Raw genomic sequence first — 23,255 nt, forward strand, 5'->3', positions numbered from 1 at the left:
TATTACTCAGCCATAAAGAATGATAAAATTATGGCATTTGCAGGCAAATGGATGAAATTGGAGAATATCATGCTAAGTGAGATAAGCCAATCCCAAAAAGCCAAAGGAAGAATGATATCGCTAATAAGTGGATGATGACACATAATGGGGGAGGGAAAGGTTAGTGTTAGGGTTAGAGTTAGGGTTAGGGAGGGGGGCAAGTATGGAGGAAGGAAGCTCTGTATAGAAGAAAAAGAGGGGTGGGAGGGGTGGGGGGAAGGGAAAAAATAACAATGTATTAAACAACATTACTGTATGTAAATTTATGATTACAAAAATGGTATGCCTTTTTGACATGTACAAACAGAGAAACAACATGTATCCCATTTATTTACAATAAAAAAAAAGCTAATAAAAAGATTTATTCATGGTCTCTCTAAGATGCTGAGCTCCTTTAAGCTAATGCAAGTTAAAACCACTGCTGGAGAACATTTTATGCTCTAATTATTAGAAGAAATTGAATTCTGATGGTATACTGTTGGCAGGATGTGAACTAAAAGCAACTTACTTATCCACTGCCTTTGGGATTAAATTAATGTAACCCCTTTGGAAGAAAATGGCATCAACAGTAAAGGTGAACCTGTGCATATAGCACAGTACATGTATGCTAAAGTCATGCCCCAGGAAACTCTTGAACTTTTGTATCAGATGCATGACTGCATAGCATCTATATAGCCAAAGCATCTCAAATACATCTCTGTGGGAGAAAGTTTTCATGTATTTATTAAAAAGGATAAAGTAGTAAAAGTTTTTGAGCCCATCATTCTGAAATCATCATGGGGAGATTTCAGAGAACTTATTACTATTTAAATAAGGTGGTGTAGAAATTATTACAGACATATAGTTGAAATTGGGAAAAACAAACAAGAACTGTGTGTGGGGGTATGTGTTAAAATTGCTTTAATATTTCTTTTACTTTAGACAACTATTGCTACAAATATTAACTCATTTGTTTTTTAAATTAATGGGTTTCACTGACTTTTCTATACATGCATATATCATGTTTTAATTGTGTGCATCCTCCCAACTACTTTCTCTTACCCTCCTCTTTCTTTCACTGTCTCTTTTTCTTCTCCTTCCCTAAAATACCTTCTCTACTTCATTTTATCTTTTTTCCTAACAGTTTCCATGTATGAGGGAAAATATGTGACACTTGTCTTTCTGAGTTTGGCTTATTTCACTTAACATGAGAAACTCCAGTACCATCTGCCTTCCTGCAAATGACATGTTTGTTTCTTTTTTGTGACTGAATAATATTTCATATGTATATATGTCTTATTTTCTTTACCTATCCATTTATCGACAGCACCTAGGGTGATTCCTTTAGTTGATTATTGTTAGTAATGCCACAATAAAAATAGGTATGCAAATATATTTTTTGTATGCTGACTTTATTTCCTCCAGAAATATAGCCAGGAATAGTATATAATTGCATCATATGGTAATTCTGTTTTTAATTTTTTGAGGAATCTGCCTGTTGTTTTCCATAATTTTGTACTAATTTACATTCACACCAACAATGTGTAAGTGTTCCTTTTTCACATCCTTGTCAGCATTTGTTATTTTTGGATTTTGACTATCTGTTTTGACTAGGTGGGGTGGAATTTCAGTGTAGTTTTTATTTGAATTTATCTGATGGCCAAAGATGTTGAGCACATTTTCAGATATTTATTAGCCATTTGTACTTGCTTTTGAGAAGTGTCTGTGCAGGCTCTTTGCCCATTTTTTGGTTGGATTACTAGCTCTTTTGTTGATAACATTTTTTTTTTAATTTTTATTGTAAACAAATGGGATACATGTTGTTTCTCTGTACATGGCGTAAAGGCATACCATTTGTGTAATCATAAATTTACATAGAGTAATGTTGTTTGATTCATTCTGTTATTTTTTCCCTTCCCCCCACCCCTCCCACCCCTCTTTACCCTCTATACATTACTTCCTTCCTCCATGCTTGCCTCCCTCCCTAACCCTAACTCTATCCATAACACTAACCCTCCCCTCCCCCCCATTATGTGTCATCCTCCACTTATTAGCGATATCATTCGTCCTTTGGCTTTTTGAGATTGGCTTATCTCACTTAGCATGATATTCTCCAATTTCATCCATTTGCCTGCAAATGCCATAATTTTATCATTCTTTATGGCTGAGTAATATTCCATTGCATATATATACCACAGTTTCTTTATCCACTCATCCATTGAAGGGCATCTAGGTTGGTTCCACAATCTGGCTATTGTGAATTGAGCCGCTATGAACATTGATGTGGCTGTATCTCTGTAGTATGCTGATTTTAAGTCGTTTGGGTATAGGCCAAGGAGTGGGATAACTGGGTCAAATGGAAGGTCCATTCCAAGTTTTCAAAGGAATCTCCACACTGCTTTCCAGAGTGGCTGCATTAATTTGCAGCCCCACCAGCAATGTATGAGTGTACCTTTCTCCCCACATCCTCGCCAACACCTGTTGTTGCTCATATTCTTGATAATCGCCATTCTAATTGGGGTGAGATGGAATCTTTGGGTGGTTTTGATTTGCATTTCTCTTATTAATAGAGATGTTGAGCATTTTTCCATATGTTTGTTGATTGCTTGTTGATCTTCTTCTGTGAAGTGTCTATTCATTTCCTTAGCCCATTTGTTGACTGGATTATGTGAATTCTCGGAGTAGAGTTTTTTGAGTTCTTTATAGATTCTGGAGATTAGTGCTCTAGCTGAAGTATGATTGGCAAAGATATTCTACCACTCTGTAGGCTCTTTCTTCACATTGCTGATAGTTTCCTTTGCTGAGAGGAAGCTTTTTAGTTTGAATCTATCTCAGTGGTTGATTCTAGCTTTTATTTATTGTGCTATGGGAGTCTTGTTAAGGAAGTCTGATCCTAAGCCAACCTGTTGAAGATTTGGACCTACTTTTTCTTCTATAAGATGAAGGGTCTCTGGTCTGATTCTGAGGTCCTTGATCCATTTTGAGTTGAGTTTTGTGCAACGTGAGAGATATGGATTTATTTTCATTCTGTTGCATATGGATTTCCAATTCTCCCAGCACCATTTGTTGAAGAGGCTATCTTTTCTCCATTGCGTATTTTTGGCACCTTTGTCTAGTATGAGAAAATTGTATTTACTTGGGTTTGTGTCCGTGTTGTCTATTCTGTACCATTGATCTACCTTTCTATTTTGGTACCAATACCATGCCGTTTTGGTTACTATTGCTTTGTAGTAGAGTTGAAGATCTGGTATTGCAATACCCCCTGTTTCACTCTTCCTGCTAAGGATTGCTTTAGCTATTCTGGGTTTCTTATTCTTCCAGATGAATTTCATAATTCCTTGCTATATGTCTGTAAGGTACATCATTGGGATTTTACTTGGAATTGCATTGAATTTGTATAGCACTTTAGGTAGTATGGCCATTTTGACAATATTAATTCTTCTTATCCAAGAACATGGAAGATCTTTCCATCTTCTAAGGTGTTCTTTAATTTCTTTCTTTAGTGTTGCATAGTTCTCATTGTAGAGGTCTTTCACCTCTTTTGTGAGATTGATTCCCAAGTATTTTATTTTTCTCGAGGCTATTGTGAATGTGGTAGTTTTCCTAATTTCTCTTTAGTAAGATTCATCACTTATGTATAAAAATGCGTTGGATTTATGGGCATTGATCTTGTAACCTGCTACTTTACTGAATTCACTTATGAGTTCTAAGAGTTTTCTGGTGGAATTTCCAGGTTCCTCTAAATATATAATCATGTCATCAGCGAACAGGATATTTGAGTTCTTCTTTTTCCAATTCGTATCCCTTTAATTTCTTTGCTTTGTCTAATTGCTCTGGCCAGAGTACTCAAGAACGATCTTGAATAGAAGTGGTGACAGAGGGCATCCCTGCCTTGTTCCAGTTTTTAGGGGGAATGCTTTCAGTTTTTCACCATTAGAATGATATTAGCCATGGGCTTAGCATAATGGCCTTTACAATGTTAAGGAATGTTCCCACTATCCCTATTTTTTTCTAGTGTTTTGAGCATGAAGGGGTGCTGTATTTTATCAAATGCTTTTTCTGCATCTATTGAAATAATCATGTGATTCTTGACTTTAAGTCTATTAATATGGTGAATTACGTTTATTGATTTCCTGATGTTGAACCAACCTTGAATCCCTAGGGATGAAACCGACTTGATCATGGTGCACTATCTTCTTAATATGTTTTGTATGCAATTTGGTAAAATTTTGTCGAGAAATTTAGGGTTGATGATCATTAAGGATATTGGTCTGAAATTGTCTTTCCTTGATGAGTCTCTCTCTGGTTTAGGTATCAGTGTGATATTGGCTTCATAGAATGAGTTTGGGAGGGTTCCCTTCTCTTCTATTTTATGGAATACTTTGAGAAGTATTGGAATGAGCTCTTCTTTAAAGGTTTTGTAGAACTCGGCTGAGAACCCATCTGGTCCCAGACTTTTCATTGTTGGTAGGCTTTTGATGCTTCTTCTATTTCAGTACTTGAAATTGGTCTATTTAAATTGTTCATGTCCTCCTCGTTCAGTTTAGGCAATTCATAGGTCTCTAGAAACCTGTTGATGTCTCGAAATTTTCTATTTTGTTGGAGTATAGATTTTCAAAATAGCTTCTAATTATGTTTTGTATTTCAATCCTGTCTGTTTTGATATTTCCTTGTTCATTCCGAATTTTAGTGATTTGGGTTTTCTCTCGTCTTCTCTTTGTTACTGTGGCTAAAGGTTTATCAATTTTGTTTATTTTTTCAAAGAACCAGCTGTTTATTTTATCAATTTTTTGTATTGTTTCTGTTGTTTCAATTTCATTGATTTCAGCTCTGAGTTTAACTATTTCCTGTCTTCTACTACTTACGGTGCTGTTCTGTTCTTCTTTTTCTAGGGCTTTGAGCTGTAGTGTTAGGTCGTTTATTTGTTGAGTTTTACTTCTTTTATTAAATGCGCTCCAGTGAAATAAATTCCCTCTAAGTACTGCTTTCATAGTGTCCCAGTGATTTTGGTATGATGTTTCTTTGTTCTCATTTACCTCTAAGAATTTTTTAATTTCCTTCCTAATATCTTCTGTTATCCATTCATCATATAATAGCATATTGTTTAATCTCCAGATGTTGGAATAGTTTCTGTGTTTTACTCTTTCATTTATTTTTAACTTCAATCAATTATGATCTGATAGAATACATGATAGTGTCTCTATCTTCTTGTATTCGCTATCATTAGCTTTGTTGCATAATATATGGTCTATTTTAGAGAAGGATCCATGTGCTGCTGAGAAGAAAGTGTATTCGCTCTTGGTTGGATGGTATATTCTATAAATGTCCGTTAAGTCTAAATTATTGATTATGTTATTGAGTTCTATGGTTTCTTTGCTCAATTTTTGTCTGGAAGATCTGTCCAGTGGTGAGAGAGGCGTGTTAAAATCACTTAGTATTATTGTGTTATGGTCTATTTGGTTTCTGAAATTGAGAAGGATTTGTTTGACATACATGGATGAGCCACTGTTTGGGGCATAGATATTTATGATTGTTATATCTTGCTGATTTATGCATCCCTTAAGCAGTATGAAATGACCTTCTTTATCCCTTCTGACTAACTTTGGCTTGAAGTCCACATTACGGGAAATGAGGATGGATACTCCAGCTTTTTTGCTGAGTCCATGTGCATAGTATGTTTTTCCCGATCCTTTCACCTTTAGTCTATGGGTATCTTTTTCTATGAGATGAGTCTCTTGCAGGCAACATATTGTTGGATCTTTCTTTTTAATCCAATCTGCCAGTCTATGTCTTTTGATTGATGAATTCAGGCCATTAACATTGAGGGTTATTATAGAGATATGATTTGGTTTCCCAGTCATTTGGTTCATTTTTTAAATTTTATTCATTTATTTGTTTGACACAACTTGTTTCCTCCTTTATTTGACAATTCCTTTAGGATAATTCCTCCCTTTGCTGATTTGCTTCTTTGTTTTTCATCTCTTCCTCATGGAATATTTTGCTAACAATATTCTGTAATGCTGGCTTCCTTTTAGTAAATTCTTTTAGCTTTTGTTTATCATGGAAGAATTTTATTTCATCGTCAAATTTGAAGGTAAGTTTTGCTGGGTATAAGATTCTTGGTTGGCATCCATTTTCTTTCAGGGCTTGAAAAATGTTGTTCCAGGCCCTTCCAGCTTTTAGGGTCTGGATTGAAAAATCTGCTGATATCCGTATTGGTTTCCCCCTGAATGTAATTTGGTTCTTTTCTCTCACAGCCTTTAAAATTCTGTCTTTATTTTGTATGTTAGGTATTTTCATTATAATGTGCCTTGGTGTGGGTCTGTTGTAATTTTGTGTGTTTTGAGTCCTATAAGCCTCTTGAATTTGATTTTCCATTTCACTCTTCAGATTTGGGAAATTTTCTGATATTATTTCATTGAATAAATTGTTCATTCCTTTGGCTTGTTTCTCTAGGCCTTCCTCAATCCCAATAATTCATATATTTGGCCTTTTCATGATATCCCATAGTTCTTGTAGATTCTGTTCATGATTTCTTACCATCTTCTCTGTTTGTTCAACTTTGTTTTCAAGGTTAAATATTTTGTCTTCAATGTCTGAGGATCTGTCTTCCAGGTGTTCTATCCTATTGGATATGCTTTCTATGGAGTTGTTAATTTGGTTTATTGTTTCCTTCATGTCAAGGATTTCTGTTTGATTTTTTTTTCAATATCTCTAACTCTTTATTGAAATGATCTTTTGCTTCCTGTATTTGCTCTTTTAACTGTCGATTGGTGTGATCATTCAATGCTTGCATTTGCTCTTTCATCTCATCATTCAGTGCATGCATTTGCTCTTTCATCTCATCATTTGCTTCTCTGATCATTTTAATTATGTACATTCTGAACTCTTTTTCTGTCATTTCTTCTGCCATGCTGTCATTGGGTTTTATTGATGTAACATCTTGATTTGTTTGCAGCATTTTCTTTCCTTGTTTTCTCATATTGTTCAGGTACCAGTGGACCGCTGAGATATTGCAGATTTCCTCTATTGACTTACAATGTCCCTGAAGATTTCTATATATATCCCCCCTTAGCCTTCATTGGCCTGAAATCTTGGAGAAAGTTGATAATGCGGTGTTCCACAAGGAAGCTGCCTCTCTAGGAGTGGTGGCCTTCAAGTGGGGTATAATCCCTGCTAGTGGGCAGCGGTGTCTCCACTTGTTGACCAATGGTCATCCAAAGGGGACCTAGACTTCAGGCTGAGGCAAGGCCTGTTTGGGCCTGAGTCTCTGGTTTCCCGTCCTTGTGGGGAAACCTCACCTGGCAGGGAAGACTCACCCGGTGGGGAGGTCTCGCTGGTCAGTTCCCTCCTAGAGGTTCCCCTCAATTTACAGCTACCGCCTGGGCTGGGCTGCCTTCCTCTGCAAAGTTCCCAGGGGCCCGGCCCTACCTCCTGGGCCTGGGAGCCTCACCCTTCGCAGATGAATCTCCTTAGGCTGCCCCTCCTCAGAGAATCTGCCCGCAGGCCTGGAACCTTCACTCCGCCCTAATCCTGTCTCTGTGCGGCTCTTCCACCAAGAAGCCTCCTAGATCCTGGGACCCTGCTCTTCACCTAATCACCTGGCTATGCGGCCCCTCCTCTGAGCAGCCACCTGACACCCCGTACAATCGTTCTGAGTCCCAGAGACTTGCCACTCACCTCTTCCTCCAGACAGCCGCCCAGTATTCCTGTGCGGTCACTAGGAGTCCAAGAATCTCACTGCGTGCCTCCAGCTCCCACCAACCACCCGTAGCCCTGGGCAATCAATCACTCCATGTCGAAGTGACCCTCCCCATTCCTCCTCCTTCTCCAGATAACCCCCCGGGTGTTTAGGAGCGGTCGCTCTGAGTGGCTCTGAATCCACGTGACCCACTGCACGGTTCCTCTGGGCAACCACCCGGAGCTCTGGTGCAGCCACTCAAGACCGAGTGACCCACCACGCTTCTCCTTCAGGCAGCCCCCCTGTGTTCAGGAGCTGTCACTTTCAGTCCAAACAACTCACCACTCACCTTCTCCTCTGAGCAGCCACCTGGAGCGCTAATGCAGTCACTGCAAGTCCAAACGCCCTGCCACGCTCCTCCTCCTCCTCCTCCTACTCCTCCGGGCAGGCCCTGGTGTTCAGTAGTGGTCTGAGTCCAAACAGCTTGCCACGCAGCCCCTCCTCTGGCAACCGCCTGTAGCTCTGGTGTAGTCACTCTGAATCCAAGTGACCACACCCCTCCTCCTCCTCCTCGTCCTCAGGGCAGGCCCCAGTGTTCAGAAGCAGTTGCTTGGAGTCCAAACAGCTCGCCACGCAGCTTCTCCTCTGGCAACCGTCTGTAGCTCTGGTGCAGTCACTCCGAATCCACGTGGCCACGTTCCTCCTCCTCCTCCTCAGGGCAGGCCCCGGTGTCCTGAGTCCACACAGCTCTCCTCACCACTCCTCCCGTAGGCAGCCGCCGGAGCCCCAGTGGTTGCTCCGAGTCCCAGCACTGTGCTGAGCGGCCTCCTTTACTGCGCTCCCAGTTGTCCGAGTTCACTGCTCCAGCGGGGGGAGGGATGTCTCGCCGTCAGCTCTACTTCACAAATTTTCCTGCGTTCTGGGACCACCGTCCCATCCGGGACGCCTTCCCAACGGGTGAGAGTCACCCAGCTTCATTGAGTTTGTCCCAAGTGTCTCAATATCTCCTCTTTTGAATCCTGAGTCCTGGAGCAACATGAAATGCAGCCACCCTCTAGGCCGCCATCTTGAAACCCCCTGATAACGTTTTTGTGTATATAATTCTGAATGTTAATATTCTGTCAGATGAATAGTTGGCAAATACTTTCTTCCTTTCTGTAGGATCTCTCTTAACTCTCTTCTTCTTTTGCTGTGTGGAAGCTTTAAAATTTGCTGTAATCCCATTTGTCAATTCTTACTACCATTTCCTGAATTATTAGGATTTATTTTGAGTTCATTCATGTACAGGGTGAGACATAAATGTCTAGTTTCAATTGTCTACATTTGAATATCCAATTTCCCCAGTACCATTTGTTGAAGAGCCTATCTTCTTTCCAATGTGTTTTTGGCTACTTTATTGAGAATCAGATAACTATAGAGGCATGAGTTTATTTCTGAGTCCTCTAATTCCATTGCTTTTTGTATTTTTTTAAGTTAATACCATGATATTTTTGTTACCATAAAAATGCATTGTAGCATATTTGAAATCAGGAATCATGCTGCCTCTAGCCTTGCACTATGAGTTTTCCTCAGGATTGCTTTGGCAACTTTGGGTCTTCATGCTTTCTTCTGAATTTTAGAATTTTTCCCCTCTTTCTGTGAAGAATGTCATTGGTATTTTGATGGGAATTGCATTGAATTTGTAGATTGCCTTTTGATATTTTGGCCATTTTAACAATGTTAATTCTCCTAGTATATGAACATGGGATGTCTTTTCATCTTTATCCTCTAGTGTCTTCAGTTTCATAAGCATTTTATAATTTTTACTGTAGAGGTTTTTATTGCCTCAAAAATAGGACTTTTTAGATATATGTGATAGAAATTAAAAAGAAAAATAGGCAATAATTAACATTGTATTTGGACTTCTTGTTAGTTTGGTTACAGAGGAGGGAATGAGTTAAGCTTCTGAAATGATATTCCATTTCATATTCTAGGCAATTAATAGTGTTCTCATGAATTTTAAAATAATTAAATCTGAAATAATTTCATACTTAGAGAAAAGTTGTATGAATGATTCCTTTATACTTTTAACCCAAATTTTCTACATGTTAACATTTTACTGTATTTGCTGTAACATTTTTTCTTCCTTTTCTCAAATTTTTCACAATTCAGTAATTTTATTCTTACAATAATTTTTCTTGAAGGTTATTCTGAGACTATTTGGCTCTATAATAAATTTCATAATTAAAATTTTATTCACTTTGCATTTAACCTGCCAACAGATAGGGCCTCATCAAGACCTCGGACTGAATGTTGCAATGTCAGTGACTCTTCTTTGAAAAGTGCCAGCTGTCCAAAATCCAAAGTGTCAAACAAGCAGACTTTACTCCACATCAGATAAATCAGGTATATGATGAGTTGTTTCAAATACATCTGATACTGCAGGTAAGATCTAAATACCAATTTGAGAATTCAGAAATATTTATATTCTAAGCACTAAGTATTTGGAAAATTTAAATACAATTTTAATTAGTATAGATAATTGGGTTAAGGGAAGGTCAGAAGGAAACAAGCTCAATTTGTAGGAAATGTTGAGTGAGAAAGTATAGAGAATGAAAGAAAAATATTGCTAGTAGTGATTTTTTTTGTGGGCATGTGTCTTAGGCTTCAGATTATCCTATGGTCTATGTTTATCCTCATCCCATCCCATTCTTCACAAACAAATCAGCAGGTAAAGTGTGCTTTTTGAACAAGGTGTTCGAGATTCATTGTTTTAAGTATTATATAGTAAGAAGTTTCCTTGTCAACTCTAACTAAAATGTATTTTTGAACCTTCTTGCAGTTTATCTTTTTTTGGTGTTTGTTTCTAAAGGATTTAATTTATATATTTATCACATTTCCACTAGGAGTACAAAAAAGAAACACATGTAATAGTTTCTACTTGCTATTCTTTTTATTGGAAACATTATATACACTTGAAATACCCAAAATATTTTAAAAATCAGTAGTTCATTTTGTCAAATTAATTCATGTTGTAATAATGTAGCATTTCAGAAAAACAGTTTTTCTTAATCTGAATCACTAGGAAAAAATTTAGAGAAAGATAAAATCTGGTCCTTGACCCAGAGGTAGAATTTAGAGAGGGGAACAATGGAAAGGTCAATACAGGTACAAGGAATTAAGAGATGAGAGTTGTTTGGAAAGGAGTGATTGTCGTATTGTGAATTTAGCTTCCTGTCAGGGAAATGAAATATTGAAAACTAAGGCTAGCAGTTTTATAGGTTTTCTAATCAAAGAAGTGACAGTAGAAAGACTTTTGATAATACTCTATAGAATAAGAAAGAAGCAATGTTGCAATGATAGATCATCTGTAGTAAACAATAAAGAAAATATTTTTAAAAAGTAAAGTACACCGCATTATCAACTTCCTCCAAGACTTCAGCCTACTGAAGGCTAAGGGGGGATATATATAGGAATCTTCAGGGACATTGTAAGTCTGATTTAACGGACATTTATAGAATATACCATCCAACCAAGAGCGAATACACTTTCTTCTCAGCAGCACATGGATCCTTCTCTAAAATAGACCATATATTATGCAACAAAGCTAATGTTAGCAAATACAAGAAGATAGAGACACTATCATGTATTCTATCAGATCATAATGGATTGAAGTTAGAAATAAATGAAAGAGTAAAACACAGAAACTATTCCAACATCGGGAGATTAATCAATATGCTATTATATGATGAATGCATAACAGAAGATATTAGGAAGGAAATTAAAAAATTCTTTGAGGAAAATGAGAACAAAGAAACATCATATCAAAATCTCTGGGACACTATGAAAGCAGTACTTAGAGGGAAATTTATTTCATGGAGCACATTTAATAAAAGAAGTAAAACTCAACAAATAAACGACCTAACACTACAGCTCAAAGCCCTAGAAAAAGAAGAACAGAACAGCACCGTAAGTAGTAGAAGACAGGAAATAGTTAAACTCAGAGCTGAAATCAATGACATTGAAACAAAAGAAACAATACAAAAAATTGACAAAATAAATAGTTGGTTCTTTGAAAAAATAAACAAAATTGATAAACCTTTAGCCACAGTAACAAAGAGAAGACGAGAGAAAACCCAAATCACTAAAATTCGGAATGAACAAGGAAATATCAAAACAGACAGGATTGAAATACAAAACATAATTAGAAGCTATTTTGAAAATCTATACTCCAGCAAAATAGAAAATTTCGAAGACATCAACAGGTTTCTAGAGACATATGAATTGCCTAAACTGAACGAGGAGGACATAAACAATTTAAATAGACCAATTTCAAGTACTGAAATAGAAGATGTCATCAAAAGCGTACCAACAAAGAAAAGTCTGGGACCAGATGGGTTCTCAGCCGAGTTCTACAAAACCTTTAAAAAAGAGCTCATTCCAATACTTCTCAATGTATTCCGTAAAATAGAAGAGGACGGAACCCTCCCAAACTCATTCTATGAAGCCAATATCACACTATTACCTAAACCAGAGAGAGACTCATCAAGGAAAGACAATTTCAGACCAATATCCTTAATGAACATTGACGCAAAAATTCTCAACAAAATTTTAGCAAATCGCATACAAAAACATATTAAAAAGATAGTGCACCATGATCAAGTGGGTTTCATCCCAGGGATGCAAGGTTGGTTCAACATCAGGAAATCAATAAACGTAATTCACCATATCAATAGACTTAAAGTCAAGAATCACATGATTATTCAATAGATGCAGAAAAAGCATTTGATAAAATACAGCACCCCTTCATGCTCAAAACACTAGAAAAAAATAGGGATAGTGGGAACATTCCTTAACATTGTAAAGGCCATTTATGCTAAGCCCATGGCTAACATCATTCTAAATGGTGAAAAACTGAAAGCATTCCCCCTAAAAACTGGAACAAGGCAGGGATGCCCTCTGTCACCACTTCCATTCAAGATCGTTCTTGAGTCTCTGGCCAGAGCAATTAGACAAAGCAAAGAAATTAAAGGGATACGAATTGGAAAAGAAGAACTCAAAATATCCCTGTTCGCTGATGACATGATTATATATTTAGAGGAACCTGGAAATTCCACCAGAAAACTCTTAGAACTCATAAGTGAATTCAGTAAAGTAGCAGGTTACAAGATCAATGCCCATAAATCCAACGCATTTTTATACATAAGTGATGAATCTTACTAAAGAGAAATTAGGAAAACTACCACATTCACAATAGCCTCGAGAAAAATAAAATACTTGGGAATGAATCTCACAATAGAGGTGAAAGCCCTCTACAATGAGAACTATACAGCACTAAAGAAAGAAATTAAAGTACACCTTAGAAGATGGAAAGATCTTCCATGTTTTGGATAGGAAGAATTAATATTGTCAAATTGGCCATACTACATAAAGTGCTATACAAATTCAATGCAATTCCAAGTAAAATCCTAATGAAGTACATTACAGAAATAGAGCAAGCAATTATGAAATTCATCTGGAAGAATAAGAAACCCAGAATAGCTAAAGCAATCCTTAGCAGGAAGAGTGAAACAGGGGGTATTGCAATACGAGATCTTCAAATCTACTACAAAGCAATAGTAACCAAAACGGCATGGTATTGGTACCAAAATAGAAAGGTAGATCAATGGTACAGAATAGAGGACACAGACACAAACCCAAATAAATACAATTTTCTCATACTAGACAAGGTGCCAAAAATATGCAATGGAGAAAAGATAGCCTCTTCAACAAATGGTGCTGGGAGAATTGGAAATCCATATGCAACAGAATGAAACTAAACCCATATCTCTCACCATGCACGAAACTAAACTCAAAATGGATTAAGGACTTTGGAATCAGACCAGACACCCTGTATCTTATAGAAGAAAAAGTAGGTCCAAATCTTCACCTTGTTGGTCTAGGAACAGACTTCCTTAACAGGACTCCCATAGCACAAGAAATAAAAGCTAGAATCAACCACTGGGATAGATTCAAACTAAAAAGCTTTCTCTCCGCAAAGGAAACTATCAGCAATGTGAAGAAAGAGCCTACAGAGTGGGAGAATATCTTTGCCAATCATACTTCAGATAGAGCACTAATCTCCAGAATCTATAAAGAACTCAAAAAATTCTACTCCAAGAATTCACATAATCCAGTCAACAAATGGGCTAAGGAAATGAATAGACACTTCACAGAAGAAGATCTACAAGCAATCAACAAACATATGGAAAAATGCTCAACATCTCTAGTAAAACGAGAAATGAAAATCAAAACCACCCTAAGATTCCATCTCACCCTAATTAGAATGGCGATTATCAAGAATACGAGCAACAACAGGTGTTGGCGAGGATGTGGGGAGAAAGGTACACTCATGCATTGCTGGTGGGGCTGCAAATTAGTGCAGCCACTCTGGAAAGCAGTGTGGAGATTCCTTAGAAAACTTGGAATGGACCCTCCATTTGACCCAGCTATCCCACTCCTTGGCCTATACCTAAAGGACTTAAAATCAGCATACTACAGGGATACAGCCACATCAATGTTCATAGCTGCTCAATTCACAATAGCCAGACAGTGGAACCAACCTAGATGCCCTTCAATGGATGAGTGGATAAAGAAACTGTGGTATATATATACAATGGAATATTTCTCAGCCATAAAGAATGATAAAATTATGGCATTTGCAGGCAAATGGATGAAATTGGAGAATATCATGCTAAGTGAGATAAGCCAATCTCAAAAAGCCAAAGGACGAATGATATCGCTAATAAGTGGAGGATGACACATAATGGGGGGGAGGGGAGGGTTAGTGTTATGGATAGAGTTAGGGTTAGGGAGGGGGGCAAGTATGGAGGAAGGAAGTACTTTATAGAGGGTAAAGAGGGGTGGGAGGGGTGGGGGGAAGGGGAAAAATAAGAGAATGAATCAAACAACATTACTCTATGTAAATTTATGATTACACAAATGGTATGCCCTTACGCCATGTACAAACAGAGAAACAACATGTATCCCATTTGTTTACAATAAAATAAAAAAAAGTAAAGTACAATGGATTAATCTGATTTCTTTAATCTTCAGACTGACTTTAAAATTTGCTTTGTACTGCTAAGACTTGTTAAGCATATACTTTTTTTGCTTTCACTATTAAAAAGTAGATTTTGACAAAAGTTTAATAGGAACATATACATCATCCAATTTTTATCCCATTGTAGAATAGGCCCCAAACAGGCACCTTTAGAGAGGGTACCTGGATTTCTCTGAACAGCCATTATTCACACTTATTCAAGGCTTCTTAATTAACAGTATTTTTCCTCATGTTGTCACCATTTTATTCTTGTTCTGTTGCCCACTAATTGTCATCTGCCCACATTCATCCCAATATTTAAGGGGCCACATCCCTGCACTAGTTCTTGATCATGTCTGTCACCATTTAATTCCAGTGATAATTTTTTGGCTATACATTTTTTCAGCTTACTGTGTATTCAAGAGACTCAGAGATGCTTTGAAGTAGAATTGGTGGCCTCCAAGTATATACATTTTTGTTACACTATTGATTTAATGTATTCAGTAAATATTTAAGTACCTATTAATATGCATTTGTGTTGAGTAAAATATATATGCCTGTTGCTACACATAGCTTATTAGAAGCACTCATAAGTACCCATATAATTATAATTTTATAAACTTAAATGAAGGAATAATAGATATATACTATAAGTACCTGATGGGAGAGATTTTGATTGAGATTGGAGGAGATCGAGGTAAGATTTTTCTGAGAAATTAACATTTAAGATAAATCCTGAAAAATGAGTAGAGGTTAGCCCAGTGAAAGATTTAGATTCTATACTGAGACATTTCAGTATGAGAAGTTCCTGTGGCATGGTAAATTAACATATTTATTCAAAGAAAATGTAGTAAGTAGCTCTGAAGATTTTTAAAGCATGAACTTTGCAAAATCTAATGTGTGTTTACTTAAATGTCTTAGAGAGGGACATGGGTATAAATTGAGATACCAGAGAGTATTCTACTGCAGGATCCCAGGTAAGAAATAAGGGTGACTTGGACTGGGTTGGTAGCAGAGGAATAGAATAAAGGTTATTGTAGAAGTAAAATATTCTGGACTTGGCATGATGAATTCAATAAAGTATAGGAAGACTAAAGTAAGTAAGTTTATTCTCACATTTCTTGTTTGTGCGTTGTGGAGAAAGAATGGATTTCAGGAAGAAGAGCAATATTTCTGTTTGAAATGAGTCAGGTTCAGTAGTAAAACATATTAGAAAGTAGATAGTGGGTGATTATCTAATTTGGGAGTCATCTATGTGTTACTGTTTTATCACTGTTACAAAATACCAGAGATAATCAACTTATAATGGGAAAATGTTTATTTTGGCTCATAGTTTTAGAGATTTCAGTTCATGATTGATTGACTTCATTGCTTTGGGTCAGAAGCAAGTCAGTACATATGGCAGGAACATAGGGCAAAAAACATTGTTCACCTCATGGCCAGGAATCAAAGGACAGAGGCATCAGGGTCCCACTATCCACTTCAGTGGCACATACCCAGTGACCTAAAGATCTTTCTTTAGGACCTAGCTTATAAAGATTCCAAAACCTCCCACTTAGAGTCATTCTGTGGACCATGCCTTTAATACATGGGCCTTTGGGGGACAGTCAGCATCCAAATGTGTTAGTGTTTAACATTGTCATCAGTGTGAGAGGTTAGAGAAGTTGGTGTGAAATGATGTTAATAGTCTGAAGTGTCTTGTATTAGGCTGGGCACCTCAAGGATACAGAGAAGTGGTTGGATTCTGGAGATATTTAAAAGGTAGGTATAGAACATAGAGATTGTTTGGATGTAGGAGATAGGCTTGAAGATTTATCAAGGGCAAAGTGCAAGTTTAATTTTTTGGACAGTTGAATAAATCATGCTGCTTTTTGCATATGTAGAAAACTGGAGGAAGAAAAGATTAATTTATTCCTTTTTAACTCATAACTTAAAAATTAATTTTTAGTGTATAGTTAAATTATTTTTATTATATTCACAGAGTTGTACTATTGTCACTGTAACCAATTTTAGAATATTTCATTATCCCAAAAAGAAACCAAAGCCCATTAGAGGTTATTCTTCATGTTCTCCAAATTCCCTTCATCCCTAGGCAAGCACTATTCTACTTTCTCTTTCTTTAAGTTTGTCTGTTCTGAACTGTTCATATTACTGGAATCATATAATATGTGATATTTTAAAATAACTGACTTCTTAGCATGCTAATTTTAAGGTTCATTCATGTTATACTATGTATCATCCCATGTTTTTATTCTTTTTCTTTTAGTACTGAGGGATTGAACCCAGAGGAGTTACATCACTGAGCTATATTCCCAACTTGTTTATTTTTACTTCAAGGAAAGTTCTTGAAAAGTTACAAGGTTGACTTTAAATTTACAATCCTTCTTCCTCAGCTTTCTTGGTGGCTATAATTACATCTATACTCCCTGGTGCCTGGCTAGCACATGCTTTTTATTGCTAAGTAATATTCCATTATATAGATACATTACATTTATTACTTTACTCATTAATTTCTGGACATTTGAGTTTTTTCCACTATTTGGCTATCATGAGTACTGTTGCTATGAATGTTTGTATTTAAGTTTTGTGTGGACATGTACTCTATTTCTTTTGGGTGTATACCTACAGTGGAATGACTGAGTCATAGGATAACTGTGTTTAACTTCTTTGAGGAACTTGCAGACTGTTTTACTTTTCCACTAGGCAGTATACAAGGCTATAATTTTCCCCACATCGTTTCCATCATTTATCTTTCTGTTTTTGAGAAACACATCCTTTATTTTTCTGGGTATTATTGTGGCTTTGCTTTATATGTTTCTGTGATGTCTAGCTGAATTCAGATTTGGACATGTTTATTTTGTGCTTCCTGAAAGTATATAGGGAGAGATGTTAAATAGGCTGTTTAGACTTGAGTGTGGCACTTGAGACAATCAACTGAACAGTTGCAGGTTGGGAACATGTGGTAATTTTAGCCATTGAATGGATATAATCAAGCAGAGAATGTAAAGAATGAGAAGAAAAATAACTTAAACCCAATCCCTGAGCAACCATAGTAGTTACAGGATGGTGGGGACATGGAGCCTGCAAAGGGGACTGAGAAGCCATGCCTAGAGAAAGTGGTAGAAAACCAGTAGAACATGATATCATGCAAGTCATTGGAAGTATTTAAAGTGGAAGGAAAGAGAAAGTCATATAACATGCTGCTGAGAGATTCAGTAAGATAAGAACTGAGAAGTTATTTTTAAATTTCATAACAGGTCACTCATTTTAGTAGGGCAGTGTGGGCTGAAGCCAGATTAAAAATCAATTGAGGAATGACTTGAAGGTAAAGAAGTTTCAGCAAATGTAGAAAATATTTTAGGAGGTTTGATTGGAGAGATAATATGGGAAAGAGCAAAATATTTTATTTCAGATGTGAAAAGAGAGATTGCAAATGTTTAGAGATAATCAGAGCAGTCTTCTCAAAGGGGCTTAATGCAATGAGATCCTGAACCTATCTGTGTACAGAGGAGAAGGGCATGAAACTGATGTTAACTTCTGTGGTCTTCCCTATGAATTTATCAGGCCATCCACAATGTTCAAAGTGTTGTGTTTAAAATTAGGAAAGAGTAAAAAGGTTTGAAATAGACACGTGGAGAACAGATTAAAAAGATGACCATAAAAATGTAGCAAGTTTTCTGAATAGCATTTATAACTTAAGAGAGGATTGAGACCATGAACAAAAAAAAAAAAATCACTTTACATGGTGTGTGAATTTTCTCTGATGGTTTTTAATCTGTGTTATCCTCAGGACATGGAAGATGTTGTATTAACCCAGGCATGGAGTCTTTTAGCCCTTGGTGATAGAAGAACAAAAAAGTAAGGGAGTGGAGGACATAGGTAAAATAATGGACCATGTGTAGCAACTACTGTAATCCCTGTTTTATGTACCAATGCATTTTCAAAAACCACTTGGTTGAACCACAGTGCCAGTGGATAAAAATGCAATTTGCAGATTTTGTGAATGTTCTTTTTAAAAGTCATTCATATCTGTTATTTTGATACAGTGTTAAACTGCAGCACAACAGAATTTTTCTGAAGAACTTCAAAAGCAAGAATGTTTTTTAGTTGAAAGAGAACAACTGCTTTTCAGACATGAAAATGCCTTAAATAAAATTAAAGGTGTTGAAGAAGAGGTTCTTACAAGATTTCAAATTCTAAAGGAGGTACTTATAAAGTCATAATTTTTAGAGTAATATAAATTCTTTTTTTCTTGGTTTGAATAATAATTAACATTTTGTCACATTTTCTCATTTAACCTTCTCCCTCCTTTTCTCACACACACACCCACACAGATACACACACAACTTATTTTCTGAACTGTTTGAAACTAGCTTGCAAACATCAATATATAGTATCCCTAAATACTTAGGCATGTGTCTCTTAAGAATAAGTACATTCTGTATAGCATTATATATCATAAAATTAATGCTAATTAAAAATAAAATTTAATATATAGTCCATATTCACTTTCCCATTTGGTCTCCAACATGACTTTTGTTACATTTTTTGTTTTGTTTTTGTTGTTTTCTAATCAAGGATGTACACAAACTCTATGCACTGTCTTAGACTTCTTTGAATCTAGCATAGTTAACCATTACTATTTTTATTCTTCATGGAACTTTTCTTTGGAGTCTAAGTCAGCAGCGTTGAGGAATATATTGCATCCTAGATTTGCCTGACTGTTTCCTAACAATGATATTTGGATCAAATACTTTGGGCAAGAATTTTATATAGTTAGTACAATTTGATAGCTATTATCCTAGCTATAGTTAGTATAATTAATCTTTGCTTAATATTTATATGTACTATAATGTCTCTTGGTGTCATATAGCTTATCTCTTATACACATAATTCACACAGAGTAAAATTCAATGTCGTACATTTATATTAGTTTTGAAAAATGCTTTTAATTTTGTAATTTCCACCATCCTCAAGATAAAATGTAATTCCAGCATTCAAAAAATTTTATTATATTCTTTTACAAATATTTTTTCCCATCCTTAGCCTTTAACAACCAGGCGTCTACTTTCTGTCCCAGTTCTGCCTTTTCCAGAATATTCTGTAAATAGGTTCATTTCAAGCTTTTTCTTTAACTTGTGATTTTTAGCAGCAACTCATTTATGATGTCAACTTTGACTTTTATCCAATTTGTGGTTTATTATTTTTCTTAAATTTGTAAATTTATGTCTTTTGCTACATTTGGGAAATTTGCAGCATTTATTTCTTCAAATATTTTTTATGCTTCAATTCCCTTCTCTTCTCTGTGTCTCCAGACTCATATGTTAGTTCTTTTACTGTTAGCCAGAAGATTTCTGAGGCTATGTTCACTTTTCCTTATTATTTTTTTCTTTTGTGTTCTTTGGACTGGGTAATTTCTATTAATATGTCTTCTAGTTCACTGTTCTCCTTTTTCATCTCCATGTTGCTATTGAACCTTGTTATGGTTTAAATATGAGGTGTCTCTTAAAAACTCATGTCTGAGACAGTGTAAGAAAGTTTAGAGGTAAAATTATTGAGTTACAAAAGCATTAACTTAATCAGCATATTAATCCATTGGTAGTTTTTAACTGGGTGGTAATTATAGACAGGTATGTTGTGGCTGGTGAAGGAACATAGTTGGGATTGTTCTTTCTTTGCTTCCTGGTATCATGTGCTGGGATGCTTTCCTCTGCCACTCTTTTCCACCATGATGTTCTGCCTCACCTCAGGCCCAGAGCAAAGAAGTCAGCCAACTATGGACTGAGACCTCTGAAACCATGAGCCCCAAATACATTTGGCTCTGAAATTGTTCTTGTCAGGTCTTTTGACCACAGCAGTGAAATTCCTGACTAAATCAAGCCCATTTAGTGATTATTTATTTCTGACATTTTGAAGTTCTAAAACTGCCAATTATTTTCTTTAATTTTTTTCTCATAACAATTTCTGTCTTTACATTTACTTTCACATTTACATTTACCTCATAGAACATACTTAAACATACAGCATCTGGGTCATCTCAGGATTGGCATCTGTTGATTGTATTTTTTCTTGAAACTTTATTACATTTCTCAGGTCTTTGCATGTGCAGTGACATTTGGATTGTATTTGAAACATATTGTGTAGATCCTGTGCCTTTTAGAATCTTCTGGAGAATATTGTTTACTTAAAGCATTTATTCAGTCCAGTGACATTAAGGCCTTAGCTCTTTCTGATCTTCTATAGGCTGTGGTTCTCATTTCAGTTTGTTTTTCAGAGCCTTTGCACTCTTGCTTCATAATTGTCTTGTGCATATGCCACTTAGAGGATAATTTGAGACTTGGCAACAGTTTAAAATCTTACTTCAGCTCTACAAGCTTTTGGCCTTCTGTGCTTGTTTTGTCCTGTGTCTGGGCAACTCAGAGATGAACCCAACTTGTACATCTTAATGTACACCAAACTGAGAGGATGCTTTGAGATTTTTTCTCCAAAATTCTCCACACAATCCAGATCACAAGGTCCCATCTTCCTGGTTTCTTTGACTGTCTTTATCTCAGACCTCTTAGGAAAGTAGAAAGCTCCACTTCCATCCAGGTTTCCACCCTGGGGCAGATGTTTGAGAGAAAAAGTAGAAAAAAAAAATGAAACAGGAAACTTCACCCCTTTGACATTATTTCTCCAAAGTTTTACCCCTTTCTCTAATTCCTGACTCTTGTTTACTTTTCATAGCCATCAGTAGCTGCTATCTGTTTTGTCTAGGGTTTTTATTGGACATCAGTAGGAAAAGCAGAGTGTAGTGGGTTTATCCTGCCATATCTTATCATATGTATTTAGTACCTTTTGGATGTGGAAAAATTAGATAATAGAAATATTAAACTAGTTTTAAAGAAACTACGTATGACTGTATCCTCAGTTATTTAAAGGATCACTTAAAATAGTAATAAAATTACATGAAAGTAATTTTTTCATATTGGATTTTTTCATACCTCTAAGGAAAAAATGTTTAAATTCTCAGATCTCTCCAGGCTAATTTTATTCTTGTTTTTCTCTTTAGATTTGTCTACTATTATATTAATTATAAACATAACTGCCTTATTTTAATCATATTTATATAATTACTTAGAAGGAAATTTATTTTCTTGATTTCCTGTAGATACTTGCTTGTTTTGATATTTTATGAATAAATGAAAGAATTTTGTAACTTAAACCTAAAACATTTTATCTATCCTATTTAAATTTAATTAGAAGAAAGTTGATTTTTATCATTTCTGAAACTGATTCAGGAGAGAAATAGTTATGGATCAAAGAAATTATGTATTTAACATTGTTTGAAATGTAAAACTGACATAAAATTTTAGCTACTTTATGGTAACACACTAGCTAAAATTTACATGTTAATCTATAAAGCTAAGAATTGCCTGTTAGTCTCCTGAAAAAAAAAACAGAAATCCTTTGTTGTTTAATTATTCCTTGATATGAAAAAGAATATACATTGATGACTTTGGGTGGATTTCTCTTAGCAGAATCAAAAAATAGACTTATTTCTACTTAATTTACATGATAATATGTTTGGGTCTTTCACAAATGTTTTTGATATTTTACTGTTAATTTGGCTTATTTCACAATTTTTATAAATTATTTGCCACAATATTCATCTATGCTTAAATCCACTGATTAACATTTTTTGTGACTGAATGTGTTGTACTTTTATTTTATGTTCAGTAGCATTGGTGATGTGAGTTCCTTATCTGATTATTACATTGCATTTTTTTCTTCTTAGCAACATGATGCAGAAGTTGAATACATAAGTGAAATTCTTTTTTTTTTATTGTAAACAAATGAGATACATGTTGTTTCTCTGTACATGGCGTAAAGGCATACCATTTGTGTAATCATAAATTTACATAGAGCAAAGTTATTTGATTCATTCTGTTATTTTTTCCCTTCCCCCCACCCCTCCCACCCCTCTTTACCCTCTATACAGTAGTTCCTTCCTTCCTCCATACTTGCCCCCCTCCCTAACCCTAACTCTAACCCTTCCCTCCCCCCCATTATGTGTCATCCTCCACTTATCAGCGATATCATTCGTCCTTTGGCATTTGAGATCGGCCTATCTCACTTAGCATGATATTCTCCAATTTCATCCATTTGCCTGCAAATGTCATAATTTTATCATTCTTTATGGCTGAGTAATATTCCATTGTATATATATACCACAGTTTCTTTATCCACTCATCAATTGAAGGGCATCAAGGTTGGTTCCACAGTCTGGCTATTGTGAATTGAGGAGCTATGAACATTGATGTGGCTGTATCTCTGTAGTATGCAGATTTTAAGTCCTTTGGGTATAGGCCAAGGAGTGGGATAGCTGGGTCAAATGGTGGTTCCATTCCAAGTTTTCTAAGGAATCTCCACACTGCTTTCCAGAGTGGCTGCACTAATTTGCAGCCCCACCAGCAGTGTATGAGTGTACCTTTCTCCCCACATCCTCGCCAACAC

The 23,255-nt window shown here is 36.0% G+C and overlaps 1 long non-coding RNA gene across 2 annotated transcripts in view; it reads left to right on the forward strand.

Moving 5' to 3' along the window:
* Positions 1–22,575, forward strand: part of LOC306652525 — a 46,460-nt gene extending 23,885 nt beyond the window's left edge. The window contains exons 2-4 of one of the 2 annotated variants that reach the window (XR_013761432.1): positions 9,961–10,084; positions 18,806–18,964; positions 22,537–22,575. This is a non-coding gene — a long non-coding RNA (uncharacterized lncRNA). Of the gene's footprint in view, positions 1–9,933; positions 10,085–18,805; positions 18,965–22,536 lie in introns of those variants that run through there. The other variant, XR_013761433.1, reaches the window with a different exon arrangement.
* Positions 22,576–23,255: the final 680 nt, after the last annotated feature.

The sequence above is a fragment of the Sciurus vulgaris genome, assembly GCF_902686455.1.
Source record: "Sciurus vulgaris genome assembly, contig: HiC_scaffold_261_arrow_ctg1, whole genome shotgun sequence".
Lineage (NCBI taxonomy): Eukaryota > Metazoa > Chordata > Mammalia > Rodentia > Sciuridae > Sciurus > Sciurus vulgaris.